We start from the raw sequence: 11,980 nt of genomic DNA, 5'->3' as shown, positions 1-11,980 counted from the left end.
TCAGGCGAGGAGAATGGAATCTGCCATCCTGCCTGGAAACAGTTCTTCCTCTTTCTAGATATAGGATGTCCCTGATGGAGACACTCATAGGGTCATTCTGTAGAGACCCTCACTCTCTGGACATTGGAAGCACCATTTTCCACCTGAGAACATTTTACAAATTTTGGTAAGTTCAATGCTGACTTGAAGAATGTGTTTCTGAGTCAAGCTTCCTTTGCGGAGTACTAGGTCGACCACACTTGGATATGTCCTGTGACAACCTGCTGAAGAGCAAAAGGAGTGGAATCCAGTCTAGTGACTCAGCTGATCCGTACAACAGATAAAAAATATGCTTATCACTAGTAATGTTTCATGTGTGAATGGGGTTGCCCTCCTACCTCTCTCACAGGCTTCGATCAAAAGCAAGCCTTTTCTGTTCTTTACTTTTCTATCATGGGCCCCTACAATGTGAGAAGGAACAGAAGTTACTCAAACCAAGACCAAAGGTCATTCTTTTTTATTTTTTGCAAAATAACGTGTCTAGCAGTGACTTCTCATGACTCACCCACAGCACCTTGATGGTATAGAATATGTCCTCTCTCGTCACGGTCCCATCAGCAATCTTCTCTGATGGCCTTACCAACTTCCTCCTCATTTTGATAGACATATGCGGCATCAAACAGAAGGAAACCTACATCAATAGCCACTTTGGTGGCCTCACCAGCCTTGTTCTTAGGAACCTACAAAATATGAATTAGAAGTGCTGGTAATCCACCTGACTCAGAGAGAAGAAATGCACTTCCTTCATGTCATGTTGGCCAGCTGTTTCTACACATATCCTGCTACCTCGTGGGTGATGCAAGCCTCGGTAACAAGCCTGTACTCTGGAGGCACAGACAGGACCTCCAATCTCAGAAGAGTTAGTGAAACAGGCTTCACCATGGAACATGGAAAATCAAGTCTCATTCAATAAGGAATTAATCATATGGAAGTAACCAAAAGGAAGGCTTCTGACACTAGAAAAAACTTCTAAGGAACTAGATGTATGTAGATATAGTTACAGTTATAGAAGACAGAGACAGGATAAGGGGGTGACATGTATTTTGGGCTCAGAATTGAAAATGAGGCCATTGTAGCCATTCTCCATGTGAGAATGGAGATATATATGTTTTTATTTATTTATTTATTTATTTATTTATTTATTTATTTATATTTGTATCTCACATTTTCTTTATATATATATATATTTCTCTTTTATAAGATTTGTTTATTTGAGAGAGAAGTAAGAGACAGAAAGAGAGAGGGAGAGGAAGTGGGAGGGGCGGAGGGAGAGGAACAGAGAATCTCAAGCAGACTTCCCACTGAGTGTGGAACCCAACATGGGGCTCGATCTCAGGACCTGGAGATCATGACCTGAGCAGAAATCAAGAGCTGGCTGCTTACCTGACTGGGCTACCCAGGTGCCCCTATATATTTCTTTACACTCACACACACTCACACACATACACACAATGGAATATTATTCAGTTTTGAAGAAAGAAATCCTATCACTTGCAACAACATGGGTGAGACTGGAGGGCATTTATGCTCAGTGAGATAAGTCAGACAGAGAAAGACAAATACTGCATGATGTCACTTATATGTGGGATCTGAAAAAAAAAATTTCCTAGAAACAGAAAGTAGAAAAGTGATTGCCACGGGCTAGGAGCTGGGGAAATGGGGAGATGTTAGTACCAAGTTTCCACTATAAGACAAAGTCTGGGGAACTCATGTATAACATGGTAACTGTCCCTGATAACACTACTGTATAATTGAAATTTGTTAAGAGGATAGAAGATAAATGTAGAAAAGAAAGGGAGGGCATAAATATTTGACGTGAATATTCTCATAATGTAAACATATACCAAATAATCGTGTCATGCAGTTTAAATATCTTACAACTTTGTGAATTTTATCTCAATAAAGCTGATTTAAAAAAAGCCGATCAAGTGTACCAATTGGATTTAAAGGAAAAATAATGGCTCATTTTCAGGGAGATTGAGAGGGAAATAAAGGAGAAATATACTACAGGATGTCCATTATTGTGACACAATTGTCACTCTATCTGCTTGGCACTCAACATATCCATGTACACTCACCCAAAGACGTCTAGCCAGAAGCACCTATAACTCTGCCTGGGGATTTCTATGGCCACCAGTGTCTTTGGGAGAAGCTCTTAGTAATTAGGTAGAGAAGATGTGTTGACCACTGGGTGCAATTTAGCCTCTCTACCTGGCTCTATAGTCCTCATCCTATGGGCCCATGAATGGAACAGCCCTGCTGGGAGGGACTAAGACTACATGTGGGCTAACTGCATGGGCTACTTCTCACTAGAGCTCTTTACAATCATGCTGTTCATAAATGTGTGACCTGTCAGCAGCCTCAAAGACTGACAGCCAGTGTTCATAGGGTACCATTCCTCAAGGAGACAAGCCAGCCCTGGGATTGTATTAAACACCCCATCACAGTGAGGAGGGAAGCAAGCAATGCATCTTTACTGGACTACAACATTCTATGGATGAGTTTCTATGGATGTCCCTTTGCACAGTCCCTTGGCCAGCATTACTATACAGGGGCTCTCAGAGAGTTTGGTTTGTCCATACAGCATCCCGTGTACTGCTGCCTTGACCAAGGGACCCACTTTATAGTGAAGGATATGCTACAATCAGCACCTGACCACGGAGTCCATTGGTTTTCCAAAGATATTGCATCTTCCAGAAGCAACTGGCAGTACGTTGGACGGCTTCTTGATGGTACAACTACAAGTGCCAGGTTGGGAGGAATGACACTGTCGGTTAAGGACACTGCCATTTAAGAAGCGATATGGTATTTTGAACTAGTAACAATTATGTGATACCATAATCCTAACACCCGATTCAGTAACCAAGGGCTGGAAATACAAGTGTCCCCCTGAATCAGTGTGAGTTCCTCCAAATGGGGAAACTGAGGCAAGGATCCCAAACCAAGTAACTTACTGGAGAGGCAAAGGGTGTGCTGGGAGCAGTGTGAGCAAGTGGGAGAAGAAAGAGAGCCAGTAGATGCTGCTCCATCACAGTTTCCACTATGAACCCCAGGTTCACGTAAAATCTATGGCTCCCAAGAAGAGACAGACTGAGGATATTCATAGATAATTCCAGCCAGTGAATTGTTGTGGGCTGCTTCTGGACACTTTGCATAAGTCTCCGGCTGTCAGGTGAGGGGATGCAGATGTTGGCAGCTGGGAGCTAGGCTAAGTGCCAGGTGTTCAGAGGGAACGTATGAGTGGGACACCAACTGCACCTGCCACACACTGTCATCCCCACTCCCAGTCACCCACTTGGGAAATTTATGTTGCCCATTTGCTCAGCTTTAGGATCTGCCAGATTCATGATGCTGGTTCTGAGTAGGGAAACCCTCTTCCAGGTGACATAGGTAGGGTTCTACCTAACTAATGCCATGGCTGCCACCTTGTCCATCTCGTTTTATCAGAAGTAGACAGAGTGGTCCATAGACAAATACTGCATGATGTCACTTATATGTGGATTTCCACATTTCCACAATGGAGGCAGAGAGGAGTATGTCTGGAATTCAGAGAAGTTGCGAGGGCAGCTCTTGATGCTTCTGTGCCTGGTAAAGACTGTGAACGGACAATTTCAGCAATTACCACTGGCCAAGGTCATGGTAACCAGATGCTTAGACTCCCCCGTGATTACCCGGTTAGGCAGGCAGCCTAGAGCAGGAAGTGATGAGTGAGCACGACTGAAATCTAGAATGGCTGTCAGAAGGGACAAGGAATACACAGTGGCCCGCAGACCCAGCTGGAGCAGTGGGGAGTGTCCCCTGGTATAAGGCTTGATTTTGTCACTGCTATAAAGACATATAGACAGATTTTTTTAATGACAATTCATGAATAATTTTGAAATATCTTTCCAATTTTTAAAAAAGAATGTTTAAATTAATTCCCCTTTTCCCACAGGAAAACAGAAGCCCTCTGCCTGAAGTCCACACTCACTGTCATAGACAAGGGGACATGGGGCTGCCCCTCGGCCAGCGGGAAAGACTTCCGTGAAAGGATATGAGGCAGAAGCAAGTGTCTTCTACTCAAATGGAGTCATCACACTGCCCATTAGAATGCTTGAGTCTGACTTCAAGTCTCATTTAAGCTCAGCTCACCTCCCCCTGGAAGCCCTCCCAGCATGTCCCAGCTCACATCAGCCTCTTTTTGGAACCTCTCAATTCTTCCTGGCACTTAGCAATCTAACGTAGAGCCTTGTTAGCCTGTGCATCAAGTGTCTTTCTCAGCCAGAGAAAGCCCCACATAAGTGGAACTACCTTCTGTGCAAACTCCCACCACCACTAGGATAGACCACCAAGTAGAAGCTTAATCATGACTGTTGAATTAGCTAATTGATTTATTAATTAATAGCAGCATATTCTATCTGTACTTTCTTGATAGCCTCACTCACAAGATCAGAAGGCTTATTATTACTTTCTTCCCACCATGTCAAACACTGGGTTATTTATTCTAATATTTATCTGATAAAATCAACACACTGACTTCACATACAGTGGGCTAAGTGAGGCTGCCCCTTGGTCAGCATCAGAACTTCTACGAAAGGGCTGAGGACAGGACACAGGGCCAGATCCAGGAAAAATGACAGAAAGCAGGTAAATGCAGAGCAGAAGCCCCGAGACCTGACCCACTGCTCATCTGAGGAGCTGCTTTCACCTGAGACAACGTCCTCCCCTCGACAAACAGGCAATGGCTCTGGGAAGCCAGCACAACATCTCTGATAACTGCATCAAATTTCAAATGGGGAATGGCTTAGTGACTAAATCTGAGATACTCAGTTTGCATGTTTCCTGGAAAAGATGTTTGCCTCAACAAAAGAAGTCACCTGAGCAAGATGCTGGAACATGTCAACCTTCCTGTGCCAACAAACTTACCACAGAGCAGTCATTTTGTCATCCTGTCCTCCTGCACCCACTGGCTATCAGGGGTTTCTAACAAAGAGCAGAATGGTTCTGACCAAGATCGGGTGAGTGCAGGAGGAGCAGCCCAAGCTCAGATTTTTAAACAGGCGAGAAATTAGAAGAATAATGGCACTTACCCAGGCTAGTTGTTGAGGAATTAAAAAAATAATAATCATAATGCATGGAAAGCACTTAAAATACGCAGTAAGCATTCAGTATGCATTACAGTAACCAAAATAATAATAATAATAATAATAATAATCCACCCTCAAAATTATTACCTCTGAAACCCCAGAATCAATAGCTCATTATCCCACTTAGTATAAGCTTAGAGATCATGAAATGAAGGCCCAAATGAGTCCCAGGGTGCATGAGGGGTGTATGTCTGCTGACCACCCACCCAAGGCTGTTCATGGCCAACCCTCTGGTCCCCTGGGTTCTACCTATATCATCAGAAGCAGGAGTGCCAAACCCAAGCATCGGCATGACGTGCCCATCATTCAGTTGCACAGAACGACTCCGGTTGAGGTCCATCACCATCCACAGTCCCGGCTAATCTGACTCCATCTTTCCTTCCTTTTCCTGACAAAGACCCAAGAGAAGACAAGGCTCCAGTTAATGCTCTTTATTGCTACCAACAACAAAAGGATAGGTAAGGCTGGGCTCACAGATTCCAGCGATTGCCAGATGAAGCTGGAATCAATCCAATGACTTTCATGTCATCCTTTCAGGTCTCTGCAGGCATCTCTTACAGGAACAGCAGCCAGAAATGTCATTTCTTTCCAATTAGCTTGTATCAAAAGAGAGAACCCATGTGGCTCAGAGTGGTCACAGACAAGCTAGGTTTGTGTTTTTGGCAGTTCTAACATGCCATCGAAAGCCTCTGGTCACTGTGAGTCAGCAGTATTTTTTTAAAGAGGGGATGGGTGGTATTTCAAATAACAGCAAAGCAGGAATTTCCAATACCAAATACACAGGCAGGTCAAAGTTTCACTCCTCTTGGTTTTCCTACAGAATGCAATGCCAGGTACTAATCACATACACCATGCATGGCCCTTAGCCTTTTATAGGAGGGAGGGGATTCTCAACTCTCCAGGTGGTTCTGGGAGCCAAGGCTGGCATTGCTCACTCAGTTAGATGATGGCAGGAAGAAGAGCAAAAGGGGTTCCCCGTGTTCAGATCACTGAACATTACTGGGTCATCCCCAGTGTAGACTCTGGAAGGGGAAGTTAGCTCTGTGTCCTTTATTATGCCATTGAAGGTAGAAATGATGAGCCCATGGCTACACCCAATGGCAATCTTCCTTTATCTTCTTAGGACACTGATGGTCAAGCTTCTCGTCAATCATGTTTAGGGAAAAATTAAAAGTAAAATCTCCTGCCAACATAGAAAACTCCTCTCCATGCATGCAGAAAAGGAAGCAAATGGTTTTATTATGGAATGTTCATTAAACCAGATTGCAATGAACATTACAGGTAATCTGCTAATGAAATTACAAAGACAAAAAGAAATTTCATCCCTTTATATGAATAAGGAGATATATCTTCAAGACGAACAATAGCTTGTCCTTAGGTAAGAGGGTTTAACACCACCATTGGCAATGCATTATTGTTTATAGTTCAATTCCAAATTCATGTGGCAATTGGGGCAACTATCTGTGCTAGTTAATTGACTTTTTCTGAAGGAAAATAAAACTTCTATGACAACAGGCAATTATAGCCTGGAGCAAGGGGCCCAGTGGGAAAGAAACCCATCTTCTCTGATGTTTACATTTCAAAGAGAGGGGTCTCAATCCTTTAAGAAAAATGTTAACAAAATTGACAAAATTTTAAGTAAAACTAATCCAATAAAAAAGAGAGCCTACATAAATATAAATGAAAGAGAGATTGCTATAAACAACTCTACATCAACACATTGGACAACATAGAAGAAATGGGTAAATTCCTGGAAAGGTACAACCTACAGAGGCTGAATCATAATGAAACAGAATATGATCAGATAAATAATGAGTACAAAGATCAAATCAGTAGTCAAAAAAGCTCAAGAACAGTTGACTTCATGAGCATATTCCATCAAAGATGTAAAGAAGAATTAACACCAGTTCTTCCCAAACTCTTCCAAAAATTAAAAAGGATAGAATACTCTCAAACTCATTTTATAAGGCCAGCATGACCTTGGTACCAAAGCCACATAAGGACACAAAAGGAAAAGAAAACTACAGGTAATGATGAACGTTGACACAAAAAATTCACAAGGAAATATTAGCAAACCAAATTCACAACACCTTAAAGGGATATGCCATGATCAAGTGGGATTCATCCCTGGGATGCAAGAATCTTCGATATGCATAAGCTAATAAATGTGATACACCATGTTTGTAGATGAAAGATAAAAACACATGATCATCTTAATAGATGCAGAAAAAAGCATGTGTCAAAATTCAGCATCCACTCATGACAAAAATTCTCAACAAATTAAGTATAGAGGGAACATACTTCAACCTAATAGGGCTTTATATAACAAACCCACAGCTCACATGATAATCAATGGGGAGAGGTTGAAAGCTTTCCCTCTGATTTCAGGAAGAAGACAAGAGTGCTACCTTCACCACTCCAATTCAATATAGTACCGAAAGTCCTAGCCAGAGCTATTAGGCAAGAAAAAAGAAATAAAGGGATCAAAATCAGAAAAAAAAGAAGTAAAATTGTGTTTGCAATGACATGATCTTATGTACAAAAAATCATAAAGACTCAAAAAACTATTAGCAGTAATCAACAAATTCAGTACAAACACCAGTGTGCAAAATCAGTAGTATTTCTATACATTAACAATGAATTATCCAAAAAGAAATAAATAAAGCAATCTCATTTACAACATCAAAAACAATGAAATATTTATGAATAAATTTACTTAAGTAAGTGACAGATCTGTATCTTGAAAACTATAAGACATTGACTGAAAAAATGCACACAGGGAAAATAAAATGCAAAAGGAAAAAATGCAAAAGGAAAAATAAAATAAGATGAAAAGAGAGAGGGAGACAAACCATGAGAGACTCAACTGTAGGAAACAAACTGAGGGTCACTGGAGGGGTAGGGGTAGGGAATGGAGTAACTGGGTGATGCGCATTAAGGCGGGCACATGATGTGATGAGCACTGGGTATTGTATGCAACTGATGAATCACGGATTTCTATCTCTGTAACTAGTAATACAGTATATGTCAACTAAATTGAATTTAAATTAAAATTTATTTTTTTAAATTTTTTAAATTTAAACTAAAATTTTAAAAATGAAGAAAATACAAATAAATGGAACAGAGCCCGTGTTCATGGTTTGGAGGAATTAATTTTGTTAAAATGTCCATACCACCAAAGTAATCTATAGATTCTATGCAATCTCTATCAAGATTCCAATGGTATTTTTTACAGAAATAGAAAAAACAATTCTAAAGTTCAGATGGATTCAAAAAACAAAAGCAAAACAAACAAGCCCAGAGCAATCTTCAGGAGACAGAACAAAGCTAGAGACATTGCACTTCCTGATTTCAAACTATATTGCAAAGTTATAATGATCAAAACAGCACAGTACTGGCATAAAAACAAACACAGAGACCAATAGAAAAGAATCGAGAGCCTAGAAATAAACCCACAAATATATAGACAACTAATATCCGACAAGGGAGCCAAGAATTCTCAATGGAGAGAAGATAGTCTCTTCAGTAATGGTGCTGGGAAAACTGGATATTACAAGCCAAAAACACGTAATGGGACCGTTATCTCACACCACTCACAAGAATTCATTCAAAATGGATTAAAGACTTAAATGTAGAGCTTGCAACCGTAAAACTCCTAGAAGAAAACAGAGGGGAAAAGCTTTCTTGACATTGGTCTCGGTAGTTGCTTTGTGGATATGACACCCAGAGTACAAGCAACAAAATAAAAAATAAATGAGTGCAACCACATTAAACTAAAAAGCTTCTGCGTGGTAGAGGAAATCACCAGTGAATTTGATACAGGATTACCATCCAAAATACAAAAATAACTCATTTGCCCTCACGTGGCATCCTCATGTGACACAAGAAAGAGAGCTCTGTGTCTCTCCTCATGAGCACACCTGCCTCCTTGGATCAGGGCCCCACCCTCATGACCTGAGTCACCTCCTCCCTAGGAGCCCCATCTCCACATACAGCCACATGGTGGGTTAGGATTTCAACCTAGAACTTCCAGTGTAGGGGGCGGGGGCCCAACTCTGTCCCTAGTGAACATCCCCACCAGTCTCCTCAGTTTCTCACCCGGAATCAATTTTTTAAAAGATTTTATTTCTTTTAGAGAGAGGGCGGGGCAGGGGCAAGGGGAAGCAGACTCTCTGCAGAGTGCAGAGCCTGACTTGGGGCTCAATCTCAGGACCCTGATCGAGCTGAAGTCAGATGCTTAACCCACGGAGCCCCCTAGGTGCCCCTCTCACCTGGAATCTATTTATAGCTCCTATCTGCTTACTACCTCCTCAGGCCCTCTGACCGGATCTCACCTCGTGATCCACATAGACTCCGTTTGCCCTTATCCGGACCCTCCCTCTTCCACATGGGAACTCCCTGGGGTACAAGCCCCGAGTGTTCCGTGTCTCCTCTAATCCCATTCTATCCGAAAGAAAATGGGCAGCACTTCATGGGGTCTGGATGGTTGGTTGGCTTGTTTGTTGTCTTGCTTTGTTTTCTGGAGGACAAGTTAGATTAGGCAACAGGAGCTGGGAGGTGATGTTCCACAGGGATCTCACAGGTCAGGAGTAGTAATCCAGACCCTAAGTATGAAGACGGTTCATTGTGGTATTTCGTGCTTGTATCACAGCCTCCTCACCTCCCTCTTCCCCTGAGAACCTGCCCTGCCCACATTTTACTTTCCTGGATGTCGGTGCACGTTACCCCCAGCACCCCGCTCCCAAGGAAGCCAGGACTGAACAGTTACCGCTGACCACAGGCACCTGCTCCCCCCAGACTGAGACTGGTTCTCCTCTCCCAACAAATCCCAGCTGTCATCGCCTTCTGGCTCCACCGAGGGAGATCCCTGTGGGTTTTCTGGGTTTTCTCTATCAGGGCCCAGCAGAGAGGATGCCGGAATGAAGGATTTCTCCTTTCCCATAAAAGTCAGGTACCTCGAAGGAAAAACAAGTAAGGTCTACAGTATCAAGAGCCATCTAAGAAAAGACAGGCTTGTTGGAAAACACTTTGCTGGAAGGAAGGACACTAATTATTTATACACAACTGAGCAGAGGGGGAGATTTATACGCGACATTTGAGCAAAGGGAGGGTGAAATTCAATTAGGTCTCTGAGATCCTGAAGGAAAGGGTTATGAGAAAAGCATTCACTGAGCATGGGAATAGAGCACATACATCATCCTCCCCGAATAGGTGGGAATCCACTGTGGAGCAACAGAGGGAAACCTTGCCTCCTGGGTGGGGACAACCCGACGCACCCCTACTTCACCACCCATACAGCAGAGCAGACCAAAGATGGCCTCGGAGGGCTCCTGCCACGGCCCCTGAAGAACCTGGCTGAGCCACGCCTGCTTCTCACTGGGCCACGTGAGCAGGGTCATCCCCAACAACCTGCCCATGTTCTGGGAGCAGCCCCTGCCTCCTGGGCCAGTCCCCATGCCAGCTGGGACCCTCCTAGGTCAGCCTCACAAGCACAGGCTCCAGCTCCAAGGGGGGGTCTCCTTAGACATACGCCCCGGTGCTACAGCCATGTGACTGTGCTCTTGCCAAGGTCTCAGCTAGAAGAGCAACTGAAAGGAACCAAGACTTGTCACCAGGCCCAAGTTCCCCCAGAGCTTCGAGGGCCTGCCCCCTTCTTGCCACTTGGGGGTGCGCTCCAGAGCCACCCTCTTGGAGGGGTCTTCTCTGCTCCGCCACTCTAGCCCAAGCAGCTTCCCGCTCTCCACGGCCCCTCCCCATCTCACACCCTGCTTCAGGTCCTGCAGAACTGCTACTCTCCAAAAGGAGCTTATCTCTTTCTTTATTTGCTGGTGTGTCTTCAAATGCGTTGAATTTTTCAACACTGTAACCCCCGCGCCTAGAAAAGGCTCCCTAGCTCATGGCTGATGCTCAATAAATCTGTGTAGAGTGAATGAAATTGAGGTCTGGGGACAGCAGATGTTGAAATATTCTTTGTTCCGTGCTTAGATTCTGGGAGCCCCAGACTGTGTCTAGATCCTCATTAACTCCTTAAAACTCTGCTTGGCTCCAGGAAATGGACGGATCCATCTCACATGGGGAACAGAGTGGCAAAGCATGTTTTTTTTTCCTCCCTTCAAGGCTGGTGACAGTTTTCAGCAGGATCAGCTGTGCCTGGCTGAGGGATGGCCTAGTGGCAGAGAAATCAGCAGGAAGGCAGGCTGGTGTGGGGGCCACAGGGAGGGAACGGGAGCACTTTCCCCGGGCGCAGCAGGTCCAGGGAGTTCCCTAGATGGCTGGGGACATCTTGAAGGGCAGCTCCAGCCAGGAAGCAGCCCCCAGGAAGAGGTCACGCTGGTTACTTACACGGGGAGCTGGTATTCAAATAGTGGGAGCATCTGGAAGCCAGTCTGGGGACAATGGAGCTCCCCAGTGATTAGCAAAACCAGGAAGCCACAGCTTGCTGCTCCTCTGGGTAAAGAAAATAAAGGGGATGAGCACTGGGTGTTATTCTGTATGTTGGCAAATTGAACACCAATAAAAAATAAATTTATTATAAAAAGAAAAGAAAATAAAGGGGTGCACAATTATGAAACACAGAGTTGGGGGCCCCTGGTGAGTCCAGGGGATGGGAGCTAGAAAGGCCCGTAAGTGGAAGCTGAGGCTGTGTCCCCCAGAAAAGGAGAGGGAACATCCCCACACCTCCCCTCCTTCCAGGCTCTCCCAGCGCCTCCCGATACCCACCCCACCTGGAAACCCGCAGACAGGAAGGTCAGGGCCAGCCACACTGGGCAACCCTCATCGGCTACCACGGCCACAAAGAAAGGGTGAGGGGTCCC

General features: G+C 44.1%; 1 long non-coding RNA gene across 1 annotated transcript; it reads right to left on the bottom strand.

Moving 5' to 3' along the window:
• Positions 1-580: 580 nt before the first annotated feature.
• On the bottom strand, positions 581-11,613 carry LOC119870172. The gene is made up of 3 exons (XR_005355382.1): positions 11,508-11,613; positions 5,415-5,553; positions 581-719 (listed from the first exon to the last, which is right to left on the bottom strand). It is a non-coding gene; the product is annotated as an uncharacterized LOC119870172 (long non-coding RNA).
• Positions 11,614-11,980: the final 367 nt, after the last annotated feature.

Source organism: Canis lupus, chromosome 2 (assembly GCF_011100685.1).
Source record: "Canis lupus familiaris isolate Mischka breed German Shepherd chromosome 2, alternate assembly UU_Cfam_GSD_1.0, whole genome shotgun sequence".
Lineage (NCBI taxonomy): Eukaryota > Metazoa > Chordata > Mammalia > Carnivora > Canidae > Canis > Canis lupus.
The sequence above is the reverse complement of the archived record's forward strand: the minus strand, read 5'-3'. Positions and strand labels throughout refer to the sequence as shown.